Source organism: Copadichromis virginalis, linkage group LG16, assembly GCF_057382275.1.
Source record: "Copadichromis virginalis isolate Kocher_CV1m ecotype Utaka linkage group LG16, C_Virginalis_male_GT1.1, whole genome shotgun sequence".
Taxonomy (NCBI): Eukaryota; Metazoa; Chordata; class Actinopteri; order Cichliformes; family Cichlidae; genus Copadichromis; species Copadichromis virginalis.
The window spans coordinates 32,860,159-32,888,125 of NC_140633.1; positions in this window are offsets into that span (position 1 = coordinate 32,860,159).

Consider the following 27,967-nt stretch of genomic DNA (forward strand, 5'->3'; position numbering starts at 1 on the left):
AAAAAAGGCACAGTTTGCTCATACAATAGAACGTGTGGTTGCCCACCTGCGTCTGCCAGAATCGGTCTAGTGGACAACTTCCACTGTTCGTTAATGAATTTATAATATAATTATTTATCAACTTCTTCGTATGGAAGGCTGAGCTTCAACTGGAGCTTGGAATTCGCAATTCGGGGGTCATTCTGTGCTTCCTTGGCCATTTAGCATGGATTACCTGCCTTTGTTTAAGAATTTGGTCAGACAATTCAGCATCATCCGCACATCGTCATACCACAGGCAGTCTTGTCTTGAAGCAGAAGAACTGGCACTCACTCCTTAGCTAGCTCTTTAATCAGAAAGTCATTGAAACATTTCCTTTCTTACTCTCTGCGCCAGTCACAGTGGTTATCCCTTTAAACAGCCCAAAGTTTTTACAAGTTTAATGTGAGGCAGAAGTTGAGTCAGCGGCCTCCATCTGGTGTCTCGGGGCTAATTGGTTGGTAATTCATCACCAGTCGGCCATTTTCGATGGGACGTGAGATCCGAGCATCAGCAGCACTGAGCGTGCCTATTCAGAAGTATGAGATTAAAATCTGCTGCGTACAGGCCACAATATGGAGGAACATCAACAGTGACAGATGGGCAGATGATGGGGCTGATTGGAAGCTGGGCTGAAAATGACTGGGTGACGAGCTCAGAGCCAGCACCAGCGCTCGCGCGAGCCAAAACCGGCTTCCTGCACAACAGTTTAACATAGCCAATGAAAACATCTCGCTAGTGAAGAGCCGTCGGTTTGATTCACAGATAGAGCTGCATCTCGGGCTCCACTTATCCTTATGAAAGAAAAGTAAGGAATGCTACATGATAGCACATAAATCTATTTCTACACTTTGAAGTGTAAGTCCTCGTGGATAATCAGCAGTAACTCTGACAGCTAATGGCTGTTTTACAAAATAATAAGTGAACTTTAAAGCATTGCCACAGCCGAAGAACATTTTCAGAACGCAAAAATCTATATGTAGTTTGACACCATAGAAGTAAATGTTTAGTGTTGGTGGGTGGGAGTACTTATCTTTGATGAGGACTTGCACCTCACAGCAAACAGATGCAAAGTGAGGAAAGTCTTTGATTTGGGAGTTTGTTAAATACACGAACAAAAATAAACTGAAATCAGCTGATTTTAGTGCAAAAGAAAAAAACATGTTTTTCTATCCACCTGGCACGCAGATAACTGAAGACCTTTTGTCATGCAGTAGTAAGTAACTTTAATGTAATTAATGAATTTAGTACAGTAATGAGTTACATATTCAAATAAAAAAAAAAGTAGTTTAAATGACAATGAATCTAATTGAAACAGTTGCATGTTATGGACTTGGCCTCAAGGATTCTTAGTTTAGATTTAAAAGCACTTAATGAAATGAATGCAGTCATTTTCCAGTCAGATATATTTAACTCAAATACAGCTGACATAACATGATGAAGGACTGTAAGTGACTTTTAGAGACAAACAGAAATTTGAACCACACAGACATGACATTACTGACAGCACTTTTTTTCATAAGCATTAGAGCAATGCACTGGAACAACTAACGGTTACAAATATTTATAATACAACATCATGAAATGTGGCAGTGATTTTTACTGTCATAATAACTGTAATAATATTAATAATGATTGTAACAATGATGATGTTTGCAGCTCTGTCTTGTAGTATTCTATTGAAAATAAATAAATGTAAAATTGTTTTCTTCAAAGTTCAATTATTAAAAGCCAGAAAGAGTCTTTTTTAAAATTGACTACAGCAGCATTTGTTTGTACCTGGACTGGCAGAGGTGCTGACTTTACATTGTTTTCTCTGAATACGTCTCAGGATGTTCATCGTCACAATTACGATTAAAATCTTGACAAACTTCCACTCCAATAACAGGACTGATTCAGAGGTGTTTTTTTTATAATATATACACAAATGATCATGAGAAAAACCTTCTGTGGTCGGGCCCACTTAAGATCAGATTGAGGTGTTGGTTACTCGTGATTTAAGTTTGTCAGACAGACAAACAGCTGTGGCAGAGAGTGTTGCTTAAAAAAGTTTCTTTTTTAGCTTCCTTATCGTCATTTCTCCTCATGAGATGGGGATTTTGTTCCCATTTAACCACAAACCCTGTCAGTGTCAGCACAGATAGATCATCTGTCTCTCGGTGAAGTGAATCATGAGAGTGTCCTTCTGACCGCAGGCCTCCACAAAACTTCCTGTATGTATACACCCTGATCGTTTATGGGAAACACTTCATGCAGAATCAGCAAGAAATTTCCTCCCATTAACTCATGACTGCGAAGGAGGCAAACAGATCAGGGAATAATCACATCATTAGGTTAAAAACGACCCGTCATATACGGCATGATTACTTAAACCACACCAGACATGTGACACATACTGAAAAAGTGCAGTCATAACAGAAACAGTTTTTATAATAATCCCAGGCAGCACAGAGCAACACAGGTAAATTCTCCTGCTCTAAGAGTGTATATAAAAGAGCATCTTTGAGCTTACCGCCGCTCTAACAGAAATCCAGCTTTATTATTTACCACCGAGGCAGTGCAGTCTCTCACACTCTCAAATGCTTTTAATTCCTTCATTTCCTGGGTAGGGATGGGTATCGTTTAGGTTTTATCCGACATCAGTACCAAACGGGTAGTTTTGAAATGGTGCCGGTGCTTAAACGGTGCTTAATGGAGAACACAAAATTGGTCCAAATACCTCTCATGTTCAGCTGTTTTTTTGTAAAAAGATATCAATGTTAGCCTTTTCTGCAGCTATAGGGCATATATGGTATCACTCTTGGATGGAAGCAGTGCTTAAACAATGGAAAAAACACAAACTTTGTCCAAAAACCTCTCATGTTTAACTGTTTTCCACTTTTTCTTTGGTCATTTTAGCCTTTTTGGCCAGGGTGAAGGGAGTATCTGCCATCAAACAAGAAGACAGCCCCAAGTAACTACGACGGTGTTTGCTAGTTCACCTTACATGCATTAATGTAATAACGTGGTTAGCCTACTCAACGTAAATCACACACGAACAACATTAAGCTACTCACGCAGAGAAGAACGGCTGCTGCTGCCGTCATCATCCATCATCATTTCTGCAACACTGGCAGGGCTAGGGGCCAGGACTCTCCTCTTCGGGTTTTTGGGAGATGTTGCTAACTCCGAGTCCGATAACAGGCAGCACACCCGCAGTAGATGTGCTCATTGTGAGGTCTCGCAGCAAGCTATCAAATACGGTGCATTTCCCGGCTTTTAAAAAAACACTATGCGTCACCAGGTGTTTCATCAGATTCGAGGTGGTACCTCCTTTGCACAGTATCAGCTTAAAGCACTTGTTGCAGGCTGCTGAGTTTGGCTGTACTTCACAGCAAAATATGCAGACTTTTGACCGCTTCGCCTTGGGCATTTTTAATCTGTAGCTCTGCTCTAAAAGAACGTACGTACCTGGGCCCGCCTACTATCCTCGGAAACGTAAAATGATTGGCTAGAATCTAGCTGAGATGTGATACGTATCACATCTCAGGAAAAAAAAGCACCGAAATAAAGCACTGAAATAAAGCACCAAAATGTGCGCTGCTTTTCGGTCTGGTTACTACCGTTTATGTCAGAACCATCATGGCACCGGATACCGGTACCCATCCCAATCCTGGGAGGCTTTTGATGCGAAGGAGCTGCAGAAAGTGTTTTACTGACAGCTTCTAAACAGCGATAAAGATGGAAAAAGCAGAAGTGCTGGAATTAATTAATGACTTCAAACTCTTTAATTTATTTTTTAAGATAATTTGATCAGCTGTCAGCTTCTATTGGAGGAAATGAAAACACGGAGAGTCGTTGTGTGTCATTAGCGTGACTCGTTGTTTTGGCCTGCTGATCATGAAGTGATTGGCTCATTTGAACCAAAATGGACACCTGAAAGTTAAAACAAGTTGAATCTTTGGATTTGCATTTTTTAAAATGAATAAAAACTTCATGTCAACCATCATCACTGGTGAGGAGAGCAAGCTCGCAGCTGTGACTCAGACCAAACACCGTCCCAGCCTAAAGACAGTGCACTTACAGGACCGTGCACCATGAATTCTTCAGAACTGCTAACACAGACTTCTGTTGTAACACCGAGATGTTTCTCAAGGAGAATGTACACTGAAAATGATGAGCTTGCATCCCATTGTAACTGTCAGGTTTCAGTTAACAGACGCAGGCGCAGACCGGGACTCCTTACAGGATTTACAGATTTTATTTACACAACGACACCAGGTGATGCTATTTACAAAGTGCTGGAGGGAGGGGAGGGGGGTCCAGGGTTCCGGGGTATGTGAGGGAAAAGACGGGAATCTGACGTCCTCCAAAGGCTCTCTCTCTTCACTCCCCACACTGGGGAAACACCATCCACTCACTCGTCCACGGGATGACAGGCAAGCAGGGAAAGGTCCGGGATAGATCTGTACACAGAGATTATAGTTAGAGGCGAACAGACGGAACGAACTCACAGATCCTTATTTACAATCTACTGAGCGACTGACGCTGATAACTCAACAATCCAGCGACGAGTGACACAGTGCTGCTGTCTTAAATCGGCCTTGTGATCATCCCGATAGGCAGCAGGTGCGTGGGCCAGGGGCGGGAGCCCATAATGAGCATTGCCCCGGCAGGGGGGAGAGAGAGAGAGAGAGAGAGCACATGTTGCCTAATACAGAATCAGCTGGTGAGGCACAGGGACCATGACAGTAACCCTCTGAGGTTTGTCATTGTCAGTAATGACCCCAACCCTAACCCTAAATCCCAAATCTTTAGAACCAGTGAACAAAGACAGAACAAAGTAATTGTATAAAACTATACACGACTATTCATTTGTTCCCAAATTATAGTGTTAGACTTTAGCACCTATGATGCCTTAAACCTCAGAGAGTGAAATGTATGTCAGGTGGCGATTGTGTTGGTGCAGTCAAAACAACTTTTAAGAGTCACAGTTTGTCACCGTGAAGGAGTCTCCGTTCAGACTTCCAGAGAAGCTCCACCTGCTGTCTCTGTCCAAACATTTCCTGCTACATTAAAGGGATAATGTACCTCAATTTCTTATATACAGCAATGGCACAAGTATATTTCTATTTTTATTTATTTAAATTGTACTTTTTGGGAAACTGATTCTCCAGTGCATTGTTGTTCAGACACTGAGGTGGGGACAGCACGGTGACACAGGGGTTAGCTCTGTCACCTAACAGCGAGAACATTATGGGCTGGAACGTCCTTCGAAGGTCCTGTGGTGTTTGCGTGTTCTCACTCTGCAACTCTGAAATGGATAAGTGGAAAAAATGGATGGATGGAAACTGAGTTGGGCATTTTCCTCAGAAACTTAGAAATACTATCCCGCCCCCCTCGTTTTTATCCAAGTTTCCCTTCATTAATAGGCAGTGAAGTGGACAGCTGTCTCCGGAGCAACCATCCATCTATCATCGTCCTCCACACATCTTCATCAACTACAGTACTGCCTGGGAACCATGCAGGATCCTCAGTGTGTGTCACTGATGGATAAAAGAACAAATAGATCATTTGTGCTTCTGTCTTTCTTTTGCATGCAAGTAATACTCGTCTCTCTACAGTGAGTCTTTCCCTCTGCAAAGATAAAGGCAGCCTTTTCCTCCTCCTACTAACTCCGAACAGATGTGGTTGAAAGAAAAAGAAAGTGTAACCAAGTCACTCGGTGTAATTATCTAATATTTTATGTACCTCAGCAGATATGGGCGATCGTGGCTCAAGAGTTTGGTGTTCGTATTGTAATCGGAAGGTTGCCGGTTCGAGCCCCAGCTTGGATAGTCTCGGTTGTTGTGTCCTTGGGCAAGACACTTCACCTACCGCCTACTGGTGATGGCCAGAGGGGCCGATGGCATGATATGGCAGCCTCGCCTCTGTCAGTCTGCTCCAGGGCACCTGTGGCTACAACTGTAGCTTGCCTTCACCAGTGTATGAATGTGAGAGTGAATGAATAGTGGTATTGTAAAGCACTTTGAGGGGTCCCAAAAAGCGCTATATAAATGCAATCCATTATTATTATTATTATTATTATTATTATATGATCTCTTTGTTTTGTGTAAATTCGGAGGGGATTTGCTGTCGGTTTAAACACAACAGGAGCTTCATGTTCATCTGCTGTTTTGAGAAATTCAAATGACTGTCCCGCAACATCATCTCGCTGCAGTTCATCAAATAGTCACAAAAATAGTCTGGACATTTGCATTCATGGTTCCAGTTTAATGGAAAAAAATGTATCCAAAATGATCTTGTTAAAATATTTAAATGGAAGTTGTTGGCAGAACATTAACATTTTTATAAACTGACATATGGACCTTTACATGACAGCATTTATTTTGCAAGCATAATCCAAACTCACCTGCGAGGACTTTCCAGTCCTGATAAAGTCAACCCCCCCAAAAATAAGAACACTACCTATTGTATATAAAAAGCTGCATTTATCCACCTTGCACCTTCGACAGCACTCTGTTCATTGTGTAACCTCTGATCGGGACAATACGCTGGGCTCTGCAACCTGTAATCGAAATATTCACCCGTGATTGTGCGAAGTGGCACGATTCCATTCAGCTGCACAATCACCGTGCTGCAGGAATAATCAGCCGGAGCGTTTAATCAGCCGTCATTGTGCTGCTCTCTATTGTCCGAGCCGTTTCTGCCAGGGAGGTAAATGACCATCAAACCAGGGAGGAAATCTGTCATTAAGTGTCACAGAAGCAAAGCTCAGGTGGAAGGAGTGAAGCGCCATCGTTACGTAGCGTTTGATCACAATGTGAATGCATAATGAAAATGCTAATGGGGTCCCGGTTCCAGCGATTCGCTTTAATTTTTCTTCTTTTGACACAGCCTCGGGAACTTTAGTCCATTTGAGTTTCCCTGCCACATGCAGGTCATCAGAAACTTCTCGACTCACAGGTGCAATCTGAACTTTTGTGCGAAGGAAAGTTATAGTGAATGAATTATGAAAATCATGGCGTAAAAGCAGAAAGGCGAGAAACCCTTGAAAGTGTATAGAGTTGAGCATGAATAAGTCATTCCGGGTTCAACATTGTCCCATTTGAAAGTTTTTCCAAGTGCATAGTGTGCCTGTGACTGTTTTAAATCCTGGGATTTGTATATACAGTATAGTTTCCAGATCAATGGGAAACACACTCCAAACATAACGGTCCAGTTGTGCTGCTGATGGCTTTCTGCAATCTGTCCTTTTTATCACGATTTAAAGCCTGTGATCCACATTGCTTATTGTCCTAACTTCATTCATTTCCTCAGCTCATCAGTAAGTCTTTTATTCTGTCCCTTTACATGTATTTAAGAAGCCTTTTAGCTCGAGTGCCTCGCTTATTCAACAGTATTGATTTCATCTCCATACGGCGGCCTTATGAACTGACAAATCCCAGGCGTGCCTGTTCCAGCGGGCCAGTAAGAGTCAGCGGGACACGACAAACTCTGGTTTGTCTGTAGCTGCTCTGTCAGCCTGTGTTTGGTCTCCGAGGGCCCACGGTTCATGGCTAAGACGCCAAAGCTTGTCTTTAACGTAAAGGCGGTGGTTAGCAGGGAGAATGCTTGTTGAGCCTGCTTTGCGTTGTGTCCCCGAGATAACGCACTCTGACGGCCTAACACAATCCAGCTGCCACCCCTGCAAGGGAACACAGACACTGTCTCTGCTGCTCTCTTTCACTTTTTCCTATTCCTACCTTTCACGTTATGCCCTCTTTCCTAAAATACAGGATTTGTTGTTCATAGCCTGGGAGGTAAATTCTGTTCTGTGGTTTGTCTTTAGATTTATTGTACACATGGGATCCTCTGTGGCCGCACAGCTGCACGCTTAACTCAGCCACGCAGTGCACTTCATCCATCCGTGGTGAGCAGGAGCGCTAAAACTGCAAAGCGAAATGCAAGCCACGGGGGGTGAAGCCCGAGGTCTGCTGTGGACAGCTCTGATCAACGGTGATATTGAGTGGGACAATGTTTACGGTCCAAAGAGGAAGAGGGTCAGGAAGCGAACAGGCCGGCTGGACGTAAACTGTAGCAGAATGGTGTTTCCTTTCTTTGAGTCGGCTCTGTCGGTATCCGAGGCCAACGAAGGAGGGAGCAGCAGCGGTGGAGTGATGAGAGCAACTTGCTTCCTCTTAATTATCCAATAAAGTCTGCTTTTTCCCCCAGCGCGCCCACCCATCCAGTTCAAGAGCACTTACACACGCCTTATTCCTGCATCTTTTTGTCTCTGTTGCCACCTCTGTTTCTCACTTACACATGAACACACACACACACACACACACACACACACACACACACACACACACACACACACACACACACACACACACACACAAATACAAACAATCTGGACTTTTCTGCGCCTGTGAGGTGTAAATGGCGGGTAATGGTGTGTGTCAGACCTGCGTAACAGCTCATTAGGCTCGTTCAGTGACTTAATCTGATCTAACGTCTCTCTTCCTCACTTTAAAAACCCCACCAGCCGTCTCCTGGCTCAGACTTAGCAGAGAGCGGGAGCTGAGAGGAGGAGGGGAGTACGGGGAGGTGCATCCCAGATCATCCAGCAGCGCCGTGCACCCGCCTTGACACCTTCCCCAGCCCAAACCGCTTCCATGTGTCCCATCCGAGGGGTGGAATTGCTCCACTCTGTGAAACGTTGGGGGGTTGCATCCTGTGCAGCATCAGCTTCTTCTTCGGGGGGGGGGGGTCACGATGACATGACATGCAGCCTGTCAGGATAATTGGAGAGTTTAAAAATGCAGGGATGACTCACACAGAAGCGCCTGTTGGATTCTGATTTCTGCACACAAACACATGCGGCGCTCCCACCACACGCGGCGTGGACGTATAGGCTGAGAATCAAACAGTGAGGCGAGCCTTTGAGGGTTAAGTGCTTTCAGACGGACGGATTCGGTTTCAGTGCAGCCGATGTATATTTTTTAAGGGGGCCGAGCGCTGGACACGCCGGTGCTGCGAAATGTCTCGGAATGCGTTCCTAAGAAAATACAAAGGCGTAATTATCTTTATTACAGGTGGGTCCATTTATTTGTAGAAAGAGAGCAGACGAGGGGAGAAAGATATGCTGACGGACAAATAATAACAGAGTGGGATAACTTAAATACTTCACCATAGTTATTACATAAATTAAAAATAATTAACATTATACAACACAGCCAAGAAGGCTTAGTTACCCCAAAAAGGGTAAATGGAGGTTCAGCTCTGGTTTAACTTCTTCACATCCACCAGATCACCGGCGACACATGTGGGGTCGGGAATTTTCAGCTGTCTCGCATCCATCGATGGCTGGATTCAGGGTTGTGAAAAGATCGAAGCTCCAAGAAGAGTTTTATTTCTTGAGCCTCCATCAGGCGAGCGTTGACCTTTTCTCAACGTTACAGTAAAAAATATGGTAAAATACAGGGTCAGGCACAGGTGTTAAATGGGACCTTAATGTGACGATTAAGCACTAAGATCCTACAGTTGAGGATGAAATTCAGGGTCAGGGTTAAACATTGAGCTCCTGTTTGAGCTTCATGCCAAACAGGCAAATTCTCAGAAACTAGAGGTTGTGACCTCTCAAATAAAGACTCAGTCATTCGTTTTGGTGTTACAGATTTTTTCATTTTGGACTTACCAAAAAGTGAAAGTTTTTTTTTTGTAAAAAAAGATTAGATATTAACCTTAAACCTAGATTAGTTCATCAGTGAGCTGGTGATTCTTTTTATCCAACAGAGTGAGAAAGAGTAGGCTGAAGATGAGCAAAAGAAAAAAACTAATTTAGTAGTTCAAAAGCTCCGAAAAATAAAATAAATTGAGGCAGTAACTCTAGTAATAGTAATAGTCCTTTCATTCCACTGATTTACTTTATTAGCATTAGAGTATGTTGGTTTGTAGTAACAGTGTTGTGATGCCTCACCTGTAGGCAATCATACTGGCAGTAGTTTGAAAACAGAGCTTTAGCAGTCATGTCAGAGCCGGTCTGTTGGTCCTGTTGTGCATGAATTGGCTGCAGATCAGCAGGGTGCACAGTAGTGGGCGCTCCACGGGTGTTCCTCAATGAATAGTAAGCAAATGAATCTCACCTGCTAAAATGATTTACACATTACATCTACACAAAAGAAATCCCACGTTATATTTTCGTTTTCACACCTGTGTTTAGTTTTTGTTTTTTTTTTTGCCAGATTTGTAACTGTTTATTTTGGGTACAATGCTTTACACTTGTGCCATATTTGACTATTTTTTTTCCAACTTCCAACTTTTTCCAAGAAACCCCCCCCCCCAAAAAAAAAAAAAAAAAAAAACCACAGTAAAGAAAATTACAAACCAACAAACATACAAACACGCTGGAGTTTACATTTCTTTTCCATCTATTCCATGCACATTTCTTGTTGTGTTGTTTTCTTGGTGCCACTTCGGAATGCTTTCCACTTCCTCCATTGTCCATCATATTTACATCCTATCAGTCTGATATTGAATGTTATTTTTTCCATCTCTGAGATACCCTCTACAATACTAATCCAATCTCGTTGAGTGGGAGGGTCTGGATGTAACCACTTCTTTGTAATTGCTTTTTTAGTTGCGGCTAGAATAATTTTTACTAAATATAAATCCTCCTTTTGTATCTGTTCCTTTATGTTTCCAAGATACATCACTTGGCAGGTGTTTGGGAGTGCATATCCCAGAATATTATCCATGGTCATTTTAAGGTCTTCCCAATACTTTTAAATTTTTATGCACTTCCAGAATACATGTGAATGGTCTGCTTCTGTTTCTCCACACAGTCTCCAACATTCCTGTGGACTTGAGATCTGTTTACTTTTAATCTTGGGTGTAATGAAAAAACGTGTCAAATTTTTCCAGCAAAATTCCCTCCACAACGGCGAATTTGTTGTGCTGTGTTGTATTTCACACATACTGACCCATTCCTTCTCTGTTATAGTTATGGCCAGTTCAGCTTCCCATTTCTTTTTGAGGTAAAAAGTTGTGTCCTGTCTCTCCTCTTCTAATGAAAGTAGAAATTGCTTTGAATTGTTTATGTTCATAGCAATTTTTTATTATTCCGATAACACCCAATGGTTTTTCGAACCAGTCAGATTTTATTTGCTTTATGTAATAATGCCTTACTTGCAGATATCTAAAAAAAATCACTATTTTCCAATTTGTATTTATTTTTTAGTTGTTGGAAACTCATTAGTGTTCCATTTTTCATTAGAGTACAAATCCCTTTTAACTCCCACCTTTTGAATGTATGGTCCAATTGTCCTGGCTTAAACTTTTTATCATGTCTAAACCATCTCAGTAGTGTGTTTAGTTTTCTCTAACTTGCTGATTAGTTATGGGTTTATGAGAGGCAACGTTTCTGTAATTCTTTGGTTTTCTTTGTGTCGTACCAAAAATCTGCGACACATTTCCAATCGTTTTATTCTGATCGTTCTATTATGATAAAAAATAACATTAAATTGTGTTTTGAGAAAGTTTAGCTTTCATTGTGTCACGAGAGGATGAGTGTGTCGCTATTTCCACAAATTTTGTGCCATCGACAACACCAGAAGAAACAACCTTGTATGTTCAGCGGTTGGAGAGCGCCACACACTGAGTCAGTCAGTTTGGGTGAGGTTGCCATGGTTATATGCATTCTGTTTGCGATTAATGGTAATTACCTGTGATTAATCAGCAAAAATTGCTAATCTGTTGCCGTCTACATGCACATAAATTAAAATTAATGACTTGGATTCAGACTCCAGGCAGAAACTTCTAGATTTGAACAGAAATTCCTCCAAAAGTAGCAACGCCATTACTCAAAGGCACTCAGCAACCAGAATATAACCAGAATACAGCCATTTGGCAACCAGTTGAGTTGATTCTCCTCCTGAAAAGAGACACATCCCAAATGAGTTTGAGACTGTGATTATTTGCAAACCTTTGCCAGTCTGCCTGAAGGTGACTGCTGTCAGTCTGTTCAAAAATAGGTGACCTGTTTAACTGACTTCCAATCGCCAGTGATCATCCAGAGGTTCATGCTACTCTCAACAAAATAACATCAAAACACTGAGAAGGACCAATTCAATCTATTCTACTATGCTAGGTGAAGGTCCCTCGATGGGTAGATATCAAGAACATTTAATCTCCAAAGCGACATCTATGAAAACCTTCCCAGAGGTCCATATGTTTCAAAGTGTAATCAATCATCAATCCTCGGGGTGTGTATACAGGAGGTAGACGGCGTTACCTCGTACCATCCCTGCTTCACTCTCCAAGTATTTTCATACACTACATTTTCTACATAACTGTCTCACCATCTGAGCCGGCCAACTGTTTATTTTCTAGCTCAGTTTCTTTGTGTGGGCGTATGCACGGTAAATGGGGTTAATACAATTCTGCAAGCAATGATGTGGTGACTCAGTACAATAGCTTGGCAGAGCAGTTTGTGTGTGTTTGATGGCGGTCGGTGAATTGTTTCAGGGGCATTTGGATGGTGGAATAATTGCTTCCAGAGATCCCCGTGGAGTAATTGCTCTTCCACCACCCAAAATCTTTACCTCCTGAGAATCTGCTGCCCACTACCACTTTACAGAGATTCTTGGTCCAGAGCGACCGGCCAAATTATTTTCTCCCAGAAAGAGCGAGAGAGAGAGGTGGAGGAGCCACAGCAGCGGTTAGGGTGGAGAGGCTGATTGCATGCACACACTTCAGAGTGGGTTTGATTTTCTCCACTGTGTACTGTGTGGCTGTGTGGGTTTGTAAGTGTCCACCTGCAAAGCGAAGGAGTGCGTATTCTCACAGTTCGGATTAATTAACGAGCAAGAAAAATCCACTCAGAGTGATTGTGAGGAAATTGTCCTCAGCTGCACATTCAGACACATGCTGCCCCTCATCCAGAAATCAGCCAGGGGTGAGATTTACATTCCAGACATCCACTTCAGACCACGATCTGAAAACTCTCTGGGAATGGACCTGCGGCCGCTCGCACGTGCACCCGTGGCTCAAGGGCTTCCTGTGGTTTTAAAATGACTACCTCCCAGGAATATGTTTCACTCTTTTCCTGGGAAACTCTGCGTTTCTCACATGATAGCAGCCTGATTTTTGGAAAAAAAAGGATAATGCAGATAATGTGTGTTTATTCTCACTTCATAATATTTTTTCTTTTCTTTGTAGGATAATTATATGGTAATATTTTTGGTAGAACAACACCCTTTGCTGCAAAACTGCTAACGTCTTTGAGGTGAGAATGAAAAACAATCCAACCACAGAGCTGTTTGATGTTTTTCAGCACATCCTGTTGTAGTAGAAGGACAATCTGTTGTAGTCTAGCTGGAAGTTTCTTGTTTTGACACTCACTCGTTACATTAGTTCAGTCTTCACCTGTCGAGTGCTGCTCTCCACTTTGATGTTGTGATCAAGCCTCCATTTTTGTACCAGATTTTACCATCTGCTTAAAAAGTTAATGACTCAGTCAGGCTGGAGTAAAACACGATGGCAGCCTCTTTACAAAATTCACACTTTATTTTTCACAAGAGCGACATCCTCAACATCAACATCACCACTTTCTATTGCAATGTGATTGCACAGGTCACCTGGTGGGAGGCAACAAGTAGTGGATACGGTACTTCCAAACTGAATGAAAACAGCACGACGGGGGGAAAAGATAAAAATGGGAACGCAAGCTAGCAGCTCACAATCACGGTGGATAGGAGACCTGCTACACGTCAAACCAAAGAAGCGAGTATCCAGGAAACTGTTCTGTTTTTGACAAAAATAATAATAATATTTATTCCTTTTCTATACAAAAAGTGCTTTTCCTTGTAAAAGCTCGCTGGGCTCTACTTCACTATTGTTTCAACACAGGACCCTGGTACTGCCAGGAGATGCTGAAAAGAGGAAAAAGAGGAGGAGATCACCAGGAAATCCGACAGATAGGTGTGTTTTTTTTCAGTAAGGTACACCCTCTCCATTTTGAAATATTCTGTGCTCATGTATGGACACGCTCCTGTATGATATGTCTAATTATTTTAAAAAAAGAAAAGAAAGTCTGATCCTAAAAACAAGCTGCCTAGGGCCCATCAAATACTCGATGATCTGGGCATGCCAACCATTCTTTTCCCAAATGTGACTGTAGAACTGAAAGCACGTTTTTCTTAAAAAATAAATAAATAACTAATAAGCCATCCTCCAGTGGACATTAGAGGAACTGCAGTCGGCCTTTGTGGTTTGGATGTGCACCATCTACGCCGCTTGGGCACTTTTGAGTCCACGTATAGATAACAGACACAGCTGCTTCATTTCTGCTCAAAAGACCAAAAATAAAAGAAGTTAGATGAAGCGAAGGCCGTAAAGAGAGACAAAGGAATGTCGACTCGAGCCAGCACGCATAAAAACAAAGAGGAAAAATAGAGTGAAAGAAGTGAAAAGAGAGAAGAAGAATGCAGCTCAGAGATTTTGATGGGCTGTCTCTGTGGGCATACAGCTGCTAGTTCAGCTGTTGGATGAATTAGGGAGAAAGGTCTGAAAATCATTAGCACTTTTTGAGGGCGGGTAGGCTGAGGCAATAAATATAAAGAAGTGGTTTCAGCTAACAGGCACATCTCAGTCTCAGGCAGCTGAAAGTGATATTGCTATTTTTAAGACAACAATGCATAATGAAATAAGTGTTGCTGAAAGAGGTGGTCTCTGAGCATGCTGGAGCAATTTTCTGGGTGGAGGAGTAAATCTGTGTTTTTAGTTAGTTTGTTTTTGGGGGAAGGTGGCGGTGTGGGCGCGTACATCCTGTTATCTGGTAATCGTTGCATGTGCATACACTTAAGGCGGCTCCGTTTGTTTTGTTTTTTATATTCCTGATGTTCAGTGTGGAAAGGCGTTTCGGCCCGTGGTGAAGAGAACCTACAGAGAATCTTCAGTGATGATTACAGAGAGTTATATGGCAACTTTTAGTGGGCTTATTAGGCCATTACAGACATGCAGGTTATTTGTTCCTTCCAATAAAGTTCCCAGAGTTTGTATCCAAATGCCGAATGCTAGGTTCCAACCACTTAACTGTAATATGCTTTAAAATGGCCCCTAAATGGTGCTTACTGAGCACTCAGTGTGCTTGCATACGAGCCGCGTGCACCCATTCACACGCATTCATGCAGAACTTTTTTCTGTCACGCACGCGCTCATGGGGATGCAAGAGGAGCATTTTGTTGTCCAGTACAGCCACAGCCCGTCCTAACAGGATTTTTAAGGATATGTAGATTTATTGGCTGATACTTGCATTCTTGTTACTGGCAGTCAGTGGCTAAATATTGTGATGTTTATGGCTGCAAGACTTTGTCCAGGCATCCATCAGGTCAGCATTCCAGATTCCAGAATATATTGCGCATGGATAAAAGTTATTGCACAGATTTGAAAGCTATTTCTGAGCAGCGTTCGGTGTTTTGGTGGCTTTCAAATAAAAACTGTTAGAGATTTATCGTCTGATGGTGAGGTTTACCTCTTTATATCAACTGATCAGAGGTTTATAAATCCACCTCTTCATATAGATTTTTCAGCTTTTTGAAGCATCCACCCATTCTCCCACTTATTGGGTTTGGGTTCTGGAGCAAAGAGACTTCATCTCCCCAGCCATGTCAGCAAAGTCTTTCTAGTGTTTCCTGGGTTCACCCCAGGTCTTCTTCCCAGTTGGGCATGCCAGAAAAACCTCATGTAGGAGGGTCCAGGAGGCGTTCTTGTTAATTCCGTCTCATTCATTATCCTTTATTTATCCAGGCAAATTGACTCATCTCTCTGAGGAGCTTACCTGGAGCCACACAACTTCCTTCCTGGTTAAGAAGGCACACCACCACCTCTGTTTTTTCTCAGGGTTGGGGTTATACTAGAGAAGTGTGGTGGAGAGCATCCTGTGCTCCTGCATCTCTGTGTGTCATGGCAGCTGCTCTCTGGAAGAGAAGAAGGCTCTGCTGATGGTGGTGAAAGCTGCACAGAGGAATGTAGAGAGCACCTTCTCCACCACCACCATGGGACATCTACACCAGCAGATGCAGGAGCCGGGCCCTACTCAGCCAGGATGTACACTGTTTCTCCCCCTCGAGCAGGAGTCTGCACAGCATCAAGAGCAGAACCACCAGACGGAGGAACAGCTTCTTCCTGGAGACTGTTGAACTCTGGTGGTGCTCTCTCAGCCACAGATAAGTTTTGTGCTATCAAATGCGCATAAGGATAGGATATAAATGAGAATCCTTGAAACAAGACTCAGAGATACTTGAACTCCTCCACGTGAGGCAGCAGCTCATTCCCATCCTGGCCACCTTTTCCTGGCCTCAGATTTGGAGAAGCAGCTTCACCTTTGCAACTAGCCAAAGTGAATAACAGAATTTATGAGTTTATTAAGAGTTAGTGTCAAAGATCACTCCCAGCTTCCTTATAAATCCTTAAAAGACGACACATCCTCCCTCAGAGTTAGGCTGAAGGATGATAATAATCTTTATTTATAAAATATTTACACAAGATTTTCTGAGTGTGCTTAAATTTCAGGCTGGCCCCCAGACGTGAGCGTGGGGTCCATGTGTGATCTCAGTAATTAGACAGGGCAACAGGCGGTTTGACAAAAATAAACAGGCCAGCTCGATTTATTGTTTCCATTATGTGAGTGCTGCAGTGTATCAATCTTCAAGCAAAGGGTTGGACGGCCTCACACGACCGCCGGCATCAGACTTCATTCAGTGTATTGAGTAAATCTAATGGTGCTGATTTGCATTCATAACCCACTTCTTCTTACACTGAGCTAGCCTGTGACTTGCTGCGGTCACAGTATAAATGCTGCTTTTCCAGGAATTGATTGAAACACAACTCGGAGTAAATTTCACCATTTGCTGGTTCCTCACTGGTGTTTGCCCAGAATTTGAAAAAAATAAATGGTACAAACAGATAAATTTAGGACATTTAACAGTGTTACACTTTCAAAAACAGCTCAATCACAGAAACTAGCACACACGCACAGAAGAGTCAGTGTTTATGAGGTCACAGAGAGAAAACAAACACTTTTCATATCACAAAATTGTTTTTTTCTGCAGGTACACCCGAGTCTTTGTGCCTAAATGGAGAAACACGAGCTAAGCAGACTTAATTTACTTGATTTTTGAACATGATCAGATGCATCAGGTGGTGTTGCCGCTGCTGTAGAGCTGATTACTTTATTCCCTTTTACTTCTTTTCCAACCTGTTTACGTCTGTTTATATATTCTTCTGAAGGCTGGTCCCCTCGCTCTGCGGGACACTGAAGTTACATTTACAGTCAGTAAAGTTACCAAGCGTGGGACTTTCTCATTTTTGAGGTGCTCACTTCACCTGCGAGGAAGCCATAACATATGAACTGCCTCTGCACCTCTGACCGTGCAGAGGTCACAGACGAGTTTATTCTTGTGTTTAATCTCGTGTTGATAGAGACCGCCCACAGCTGTTGACAGCTCTGTTCTTCACGGTCGCTGCGAGTGAATTATTTAGTGTTAATCCCACTATCTGTGTTCTAATCTGTCAAAATGACGGACAGCTTTCTGATTTTTCAGTTTCTGTCAGTGAAGGAAAATATTCACATAACACAACCACAGTACAATCTCGAGCGTTGACGAGGGACTGTTTCGGATCTTTTGGAAAACCCTGTTGTAAAACCTTAAAGGGAGATCAAAAACTATAAAAGAAAAAGCTGTTAGTTCCTTGGGCTGGTTTGGTTTGTTATTTCTTTCCTACACAGTCAAGCGTAGGTGTAGATTCGCAAGGGGGGGACAAAGTGGTCTGTTTTACTCCCAAAATATGAATTATAAATTCATATCAATGTATCCTCTGTAGTCGTGCTTTCCTTTACATACATCCTCAGTTATCAGCCTCTCCTTTCTTACTCATTCTTTATCTCATCTTCATGCCATGCCGCCTGCATTTCTGTCTCAGTTGTCATGTTACCCATCATATTTTTGTTTTACTTTTACTTCCTGTTTTTGTTTCCTCCCATTGTGATTGTGATTCTTTCCGCCTGTGCCCTCTTTGTGTTTCTCCTCCTCCTCTTTATCTTTCTGGACTTCATTTTTTTGCAGACCATTACAAAAGCTCACTTTTTGTCATTCATTTGCCTTACACGACACACTTAAGCGAGTTATTTCTTCAAATAACAGGCTCATTTATAGGCAGGCCTGACAGGTCTTCAGTTTTTTACGCACAGTCTGGAACCAGGCAAACATAAAAGAAGACAGATGAGTAAATCATTTGTGTTCTCCCAGCAGGGATCATTTTAAATTAGAAAAGCTGAGAATATTTATCTGAAAGAAACACAGAATGCCAGAGACTCAGTGCATTCTCATCCTGTATTGAACCGTCACCTTGTGCCTGTTTCTTTACACAAAGAGGATATTTGCACCGTAAAAATCGATGGAGAATGCACAAACAGAATATGGGAAATTATGTTTGATGCTCAAGTTTGTCTCATTTCACCAGCAAAAAATAAATGCATCTCAAACTGTTTGCACACTCATATTTTATTGCATTTGTTGGCTTTAACTTTTAAAACTTAATGTGCCGTCAAGGAGGCCGAATTGATTCTCTTCCGTCGTTTGTTTTATTAACAACTGGCATTACAAAATGTTTGATGAGTAAACATCTCAGGATTAGAGTGGCCATAGCTGATGAACAATTAAAAGCAATTAAGTCATAATTGAGAATGAATGTTAAATCAAAACTCCTCGGGAAAACTATCATCTTCAGACCTCTGGGCTGAGGAATATTCATTTCAGCTCACTTAAAAAAAATCTGTTAATTGGATGAGCTGCATGCTTAAAAATGAAGAGATGATGAAACATGAGGCCAAACATTTTAAAGGAGCTGGAGTGAGGAAGCAGGTGAGGTTTCAAATTCTAACACAGCCTGAGGTGAACACGATAATCTGATTATATTGTGCGAATGCAGATGCCGGCTGCTGCATGTTTTATTAATAGTTTGCACTCCAGCACAACAAGATGTGAGCTCAAAGGACGGCTTGTTTACACTCTTATGAAAATACATATTAAATGCAGCTCTGCAGGCACATAGGAAGCCTGTAGGTTCAGAATCCCTGCTCTCCTTCTGCTTGGGACGATCGTTGACTTTGTGGTGCGGGTGGATCATCTCCGACGTTCTCTTGGCTCAACTTTGATCTGTTTTTCTTTTATATGGTGACGTTTATCTCTGTCTATCTGGAACCCTCAACAAGAACTGTTACTAAGAACAACTTTAACATCATTCTTCATCCTCATTAATCCCCACAATCCTCCATCAACTGAAGGAGCATTTGGACCCATAAAGGTTATCTTATCTTTTTACAAAAACTAAATCTACTTTATACTCCACAATAGTAATGGTACATCACTGAGGCTCGACATCTAAATACTAGCTTTTTCATGGTATCCACCAGAACATTCACTTTCCATACTGGAGAACTTAAAATACCTCCTATAGTCAATCATTTCCCCAACAGTACCTACTCAATAGACACAACTGTTTTGTTTTTCACTGTTTTCACTGAGATTTGAATTTGAATGCTAATCAATAAAATCAAAATCAATCAAACTATGAAAACTCAGAAGAAACACCCCAAACAAGACGCCTTGCGCCTTGAATTCACCAACAGATAACACTGAGAACAGTCAAACAGTTCCCTTCACAGCACCGTTAAAACCATTGGGGCAAAAATGGACTGGGTCATGAAGGAAGCGATACTGGACATTTGAACCAGAAGTGGACATGGTAACGTGTACTTTTCTCCCAGTTCACCATCTTCGATCAAAAAACATCCCGACCGATCATCGCTAAACTGGAATTACAAGAAACGTAAACAACTCATCAAAAGCAAAGGAAAGAAACTAAAAGGAACACAGTTGTTTTTCTGCCAATCACTGCATCTGTCTTATTAAGGTTATAACACCCATCTCTATCTGCAGCATCAAAGAGAACTACCGTATTTCCCGGACTACAAAGCGCACCTGAATATTAGCCGCACAAGCTAAAATCAGGGGAAAATCCTGTTTTGTACATACATTAGCCGCACCTGACTAAAAGCCGCAGGTGTTTCAATGTTGACTTATCATATGTAAGAGAATATGCACAAAGGGAATTGTCAGGAAAGAGATGGCTGTTTGGAGACACACCCATTATATTAATATTTTGAAAAACTAATTAGGGGTACATATTTGCATAGCTTTTTAGGTATATGTACAAGTACCGGTAATTACAAGTACGAAACATGTACTGTGCTTCATAAATGAGTAACAAATGTAGTACATAACAATAACCTACAGCACACCAGAAAAATAGATTCAGACTACCTTTTAGGCTCAGGTGTAGTGACACGGCTTTAACAAGAAGAAAAGTCAGTCATTCACCATCTTTCTCTTCCTCCTGCGCACTAAACCCACCAAAGTCCTCTTCTCCAGTGTCGGAAACAAACAGGCTCAGGATGGCTACGTCATCCACTCTCAGCTTCTTTCCTTCGTTGTAACTTTCAAAACCAAAGAAATCCTCGTTGTCAGTGTCAGAGTCGAACACCCTCTGAAGGGCCCAGTGTTGCCAACTTAGCGACTTTGTCGCTATATTTAGCGAGTTTTCAGACCCCTTAGCGACTTTTTTTCTAAAAAAAGACGTGAAAGCGCGTATCACTTTTACTCTCAACAAGCAGCGGGTGCTGTAACGCAGTCAGTTCTTCTTTTACTCTTTTACTCTTATGCTGTTTTGTGGATCACAAGGTTTAAAACTACTTATAAACAAACACACACAAAGTAGCTCCACCAGAGTGCTTATTTCGGGTCACTTTTGCCGGTCCAAGCCCGGGTAAAGGAGCAGGGTTGGAATTGTGACATTAAAAAAAACAATAATTGCTAAAAGAAATTTAATTTGTAGTTCTAAATAAACTCTAAATGCATTTAGGACGTTTTTTACTCACTTTGTCTCTTCCACGATGTTATTTCTCTCTCCAACAACATAGGTTACAATTAGATTAGCATGACCAATTATGCAAATTAGGCGATGACATCATTTAGCGACTTCTAGCGACTTTTAGGACAACCAATAGCGATTTTCCTTACTGAGGAGTTGGCAACACTGGAAGGGCCGTGGCGGTGTCCTCCTCTCCATCATGCAGCAGTCCAGCCCTTCGAAATCCGTTGGTGATCATGGATGTTTTCACACTTTTCCACGCTGTCAGAATCCACCGGTGGAGTTGAGCATAACTTGCTTTTCGCAAGTTTATCGCCGCTCGTCATCCACGCCTCTCGCTGAACGCATAGCGCTACTTTGAAGTTTGTTTTTCGCGCTACTTGTACAGCGCTACGTTGCCTGGCGGATGGACACGTGACCAACATACCACTCTTGAACCCCGATGCTGTGTGTCTGATCACATGCCCTTCCGCCAGGCAACGTAGTGCCGTACAACAGCGGAACAAACAAAACAAATCGTCTTACGATATGACAAAAATCAAGGACAATCCATAGAAAAGCCGCACCTGACTAAAAGCCGCAGGGTTCAAAGCTTGTGCAAAAAGTAGCGGCTTATAGCCCGACAATTACGGTAAGTACTTTTAGTTTAGGTACTTTTTTTATTTATATGCTAACGCTAATGTTTGAATGTAACTAATATTAATTTAAGCAGGATTATAAATACTTGTTTTTTCAGAACAGCTACTCCGGGAAAAATTTTAACCTCTTGTATTCTGCTGGTTTTAACAGGCACTGGGCTCAAAATCATGAAGTGTAAAAAGAAAGGAGGCAGAAACAGGTTGCAATCTAAACTAATGATTGTCCGTCAAAATATACAAAAATCCAAAGAAGGGAGCAAAAGGCAGAAAATGCAAAGTCAACATAGTCAGGAGGCTGATACATGAAAACATCCATGGATTAAACAGCAGGGAGATGGGACTATACACACATAGAGGATTGATTGGGGTCCAGGACACTGATGGGGCCTGAGGAAGTTAAAGACGGGGTGAAGTTGAACAATCTTTCAGGGAGCAGCTGAAAGATGAAGTTTTTCTTTTTGTCTTTTCTACTTCCTATCCCCATCATCCTCATCTGTCGCGCCAACCCTCTCCCTCCACCTGTCTTTGTGGTCCTTCAGCCAAGCTGCATGGACATAAGAAAAAACAGCTAAACTTTTTATGAGGCTTCCTCACCAAATTATCCATTACAGGGCTAGAAATCATGTCCAGAGTTTTTTGTGCCTAAGGAAGCAAAAGGTGCTCATCTTTTTGAGTATTTATTGCATTTTAACACGTGTCTGTTTACATTATTGCAGCTACAAGTTCCACTTTTCTAGCCCATTAAAATGGTTTGAATTTACAGCAGGAGAAGAATTTATCTTTTTCATCTTCAGGCCATTTAACAAACTCTGAAAAATGATTGTGGCAACCAGGGAGTTAATTATCCATCTCCTTATGATGTTCATTTTTCTGACTGTGGGGAGCAGGATATGCACCATAACTATGCGGCTGCTAATGCTGGTGGATTCCAGTAAATACCATCATCACTGAAATACAGGCATTTAAAATGATCACTACTTATTCAAAAAGTCACCAATTGTTCAATAAAAGCCCTCATTTCTGTATGAATTTTCAAAAAACGTGCAGATGCAGGTAGATTATACCCATCTTTGCCAGCTCCACTCTGCCATTTGACTTTTCAAAGCGCATCACCTGATTATCTGAAGCACTGACATTTCAGTTTAAACACAAAGCAGCTGCGAGGAGACTGTGTGTTGGTTCACTTCCACTGTTCTTGCACAGTGTGCTGATAAACAGGTGTGATAAAGAGCTGTTCCTCAGACATTTGGGCGATATGTTCCCGCTTCCTTATTACATTCACTCTCTGCAATCCCAATTTCACACAACTATTTTTAAAATCCCAAGAATGTGCACTGCGAGCTCCATCTCAAATTGGTGAAGAAAATTACATTACAACAGGTGACTGAGAGTTTTCAGCGTGCTCAGTGTTATTGGAGTTTTTTCCATACAGGAAGATTTTCGTACCCTCTGATTTACATCCAGAGCCGGAGTTTAGTGCCAGGAAATATCGTGATCTTATGCAAAGAGTTGGAAAGAAAGCTGGCATTCAGTTCTTAGGGAAACCTTGAGCTTTAAATGCTTATCAGATGTCCGAACCAACAGTACAAGAGCACAAGAGTTTACATAGATGGGAAAGCTGGTCTCAGATAAATCCAAAGTTATCACATGAGGCAAACACTGCAATATGAATGGACTATTGTTCAAGGTTGTATGTGGACTTTTTACTAGTCAGTGCCAGGCCTTGGCCAACAACATTGTATTGCACTGAATATAAATTTTTACCTAGAAATCATTTGTTCTTGGTGAAGCCCTCCAATCTCATATAGCAATAAACATTTGGCATATGTATCTGTGTTGATTCAGCACGAGCCTAGCTGCCGCCGGTCCACCTGATATGGCCCAGATGTCAGGTGTCCTAAGAGAAAAATGATCATTAACGCCAAAGTAGCTTAGATTAGACTCAAACATGCCTGCTAGTTGGACTGGTACACTATATGTCTGCTATAAGACTGCACTGCTGTCACACAAATAAATGACAGGGCTCTGTTTTTTACACATAAAGGTAAACACTTTCCTTCAAAAGTCTAAAAATATTCCACAGATCTAAGCATGTAAAGTGTTTTTCTGTTTTGTGTTGTGTTAACTCAGCCAAGGACGGTCCTAAGCACGACTGCAAAAGGAGGAAGGTGGTTGCCCTGCCGAAGTGACCAGAACCGTTAGACCGGGGAAAATAGGCACGAAACCAATGGACAGCTCTGAATTAGGTGTTGACAACAGATGGATTGCCTGCCAATGTCAAACTTGACGGCATCCAGTTAGAGCAAGTTCAGCAGTTCAAATACCTGGGCTCACTGATAGAGCAGAAGAAAGTCGCTTCCACGGCGGAGATCCACAGTCGAATAGTCAAACAACCGCAGCATTCGATTTTCTAAAGTGGTGCTTGTGGAGGCGAACCAATATTTCCATCTCGACCAAAATCTGCCTTTTCCGGACGCTGATCCCGCCGATTCTACTCTATGGATCCGAAACGTGGACGGTGCTCAAAGCGGACCTCAACAAACTCGAAGTTTTCCAGATGCATTGCCTTCGGCAGATATTACGAGTATCTCTACGAGACCGCCTTCAAAATGAGGACATCTGATGGAGATGCGACAACCAACCACCAATCGGGGAGCACATTCAAAAACACCGATTGCTATGGTTTGGCCATGTGTGTCGAATGGACATGAGCCGACTACCACACCAACTCCTCTGGTGTAAACGACCCACCAAGCGAACAGCACCGAAGAAAACATGGCTAAAACAGGTCAAAGATGACATCAGAGATCGCACGATAAATCTCGACGAGGCCGGGACAATCGCCAATCGTTGTTAAAAAGGTCAAAATAATACATAAAGAGGTAGATATGATCCTAACACTACTGTTCAGGAGTCCACTGGTTGCTGTTAGAATCTACCTGCAAAATATCAAGCTTTAGCTCCCAGAGCATGAGTTTTCTCTGCCCATCGGTGCTACGCTGCACCGATTGCATTCATATGCGATCAGATTCTGTCTGTCCGCTCTGTAATGGGCAGTGAGCAGGTTCAAGGTATCATCTTGTAATAAATCAATTCAGAAACAGAGAAAGAAGAGTGTTCAATCAGACCACATGATGTTTCATTGCCTCAGTGGTTATGAGACTCCCCATCTGGGCTGATGATACATCTAATGTTTGTACATCACAGAATGAACAAAGATAATCAGTGGCAATCATCAGCAGTTTATCAACACTTTCCCATTATGAGCCACACTGTAGACTGTCAGGAGTTGATGTTAAAACACTTTCCCAATTACCTGTCCTTATGGCAGCTGAGGTGTAAATGAAATTAACAGCATGAGACACATCTGTACAGTGATGCATGGCCGTGTTGGACGTGTGAGCCGACCACGCTCATCATTTAGAAGACAGCGAGTAAACAGAAGTTTGGATCCAGTGAATGCAGCCCATTATAACGATGATGACTTTCCTCCTTTGCTCTTTCCATCCCTTGGTCTTGCTCCCTCTTTGCTGTGTTAACTGTCTTTCATTATTGCTCTCCGTTATCCAAATTAAGTTATCCCTCCTCATTATTTTGCCAAGAGGGAAATGGGACGTGTCAGCAGAAAGTAAAAATATCATCAGCGGGCCTGTGCAATGACAGATTAATTGGATTAGAGTTGCATTTAGCCTAGATTAGGTCGTGCATTGGGACCTGGATGGTGACACAGATGGATTATGTTAGAAAGTGCAACAGTGACTGGAAGAGCTCTTAATTGTGTCGGGTAAATGCCGTGGCACCGGGGTGACATCACTCTCCCACTATTTCCGGCCCCTCAATAGTTCTGCTTAGCCTTGTTTTCCTAAACTCTCGTGTTTTGCACTGGTGCCCATCAAATTCACACTCTATCTGCCCATCATCTGACGCATGGAGCGCTGGGAATGAATGCAGACGTGGTAATATGGATTCACGTTAACATTTTTCTTCTTGGAGTGCAAAGACATTGTATAAAACTGAATCTGCATTCAGTTGCCTGCATTCAGACGCATAGTTAAATCAAAGTTATTTAAATTACACATGTGGAGGCTTCTTCAGCTGCTTTATATCATGTCTCAAATAGTTTCATGAACACTGGACTTAGCAGTTATACTTCTGACTTCTGGAAAATCTACCACCTTGGCCCATATTACCTCGGTTCCTTGAGAAAAAAATTAATTAGAAGAATTAGACGATGAATTAGAAGTGTTTTTCTGAATGCCTGTAAACATCCAGGTCATGGTAGTGTAGGGAGCTTGGAAAAGAAGTGACTGGACTTCGGTAAGTTCTTATTAAAAAAGTCGATTTGCTTTAATTTCCAAGCTCCTCGGATTATTCTGAAGTGTGAATCATGCAGAGCTGCAGAAATGAGTAGAATGTGTCCACTTTAATTCATATAAAAAGTATTTATTATGCAAACTGTTTTAATGCAGTTTAATTCATACATCACTGATAGTTTTCCCATGAGGTCTTACTATAGTGTTCATGAGAAAGTGGAGAAACTGTGGTTAATTTAGCCCTGTTGGAAAAGCAACAGGACATGAAGGACTGAAATTTAAATACTGAGTTAAAAACGCAGACCTAAATCACAAAAAATTTAGTGTATCTCTGAATTCATACGAACACGTCCACAATAAACATTTTTCTTCAATGACACGTGAGCGAAACGCTAAATGAGACACTGTATCCAGTTTCAGACTGTTTCAGACCTGACCCCATGACCTGGATACCACAGACACAGGTGCTGCCGTGTTCTCACTGTAATGATTTGTCTTGGTGAATTCATGAGTGAATATATGAGAATGTAAATGCACTGCAACCTCAAACCGTCCTTAATACCAGCTTATCGCTAGAGTTCACACAAACTAGCTTTTTTATGTTGTTTTTATTTAATTTTTTTCAGCTAACAACTGCTGCATCCTTGGTGACTCATCTAACCTTATGAATCTAATCTTATTAAAGTTAACTCAACTAAACCTAGGTGTTAAAATATAGAGCAGTGGAAATGAGTTTCCCCTGAAGGATGTGAGGGATAAAAATATCATGAAATTGACCTTTACTGCTGACAGTATATAAACTGTATCTTTCGTTTTAAAGTGAATGTCTTTGCACTCGAAGGAAGACACTGTTGATGGACAGCTCAGAAGGTTGTCTTTGTAAGAGGTGGCTAATCTTAGCTAGGCAGCCTTAGTACTTGAGACACTAGCATCTCCTCTTTCCGCGGAGAGAGGCTTTAGATATGGATGTGGTTAGCTGACTGTTTGGCTCACCTAATATTATTAGATGACTTACAGTGGAACTGAGAATGTCTGCCTAATATCATTGTAGACCTTGATGAAGGTGGAAATGGAAGTGGCCATCAAAGTGGTTGTGGTTTGCAATGGCGCTTTTGGCAAGTACGATCCAACATTGCTGCAAAGGCATTTTCAAGCACCTCGGAGCGACTGTTGAATTGAATTTGGTGGATGGATATGTTTAAAAGACATTTTAGCTTTAACTGAAATAAAAATACAAATCCTTTTGGACAAAGAAACTACAATAAATGATATGCTGTGCTTGCAAATTCACCTACAGCAAAATTTAAACATATATACATATATACAGGGATCATTATTAACTTTAGTCTTTATGGTCAAATTTGTGAACCCAGCAAGTGTCAGGAAGCTTTAGTAAAAAAGGCCTCAACTGGGATGTGTGTTTGTTTCTGTTGCAGTACATGTCCTGAATATGAACCTTAAATCTTGCTCCTGACAAACATCCCCCAATAAAATTAACACTGAAAACTTGGGTTTTCTAAAAATAAGAGCTAAACTCAAACAAGCAAACTATAATAACTCTGAACCTGTCTATAGTTAGAGTTAGTGTTTGGGTTCAGTTAAAGTACACTCTTATTAAGAAAATTTCAGCCTGTTTGCCCGAGTAGAAAACCTTGAAACTGTAATGAGACTTCATTTCAAAATTAAAACCCAGCCATAACCCTACTTTAGGCTGATCACAGGTAATTTAAGAGGTCAAAAAGCACTGTTCTTATCCCTAACAGGACTGTCTTTTTGCACTCACTACTTTCAGTAAAGTTATTTAAACTGTTGCTGTCACTGCATATGTATCATCTCCACTCGCAACCTTGATCCATCCTCGAAGCCTTCGCTGTGGCCAGCTGTTACCTGGCCTCAACTCTGACCCCGCTGCTGGCTGGCGGACATAACTCAGCCCCGGCGGGTTCTGAAAGATGTAATTTCACAGTGTCTGCCAGATGTTCATGCTAAACTCAAAAACAGAGATATCATTCAGTTTGACTGCAGCGAGCTGGAAGTGGCCAC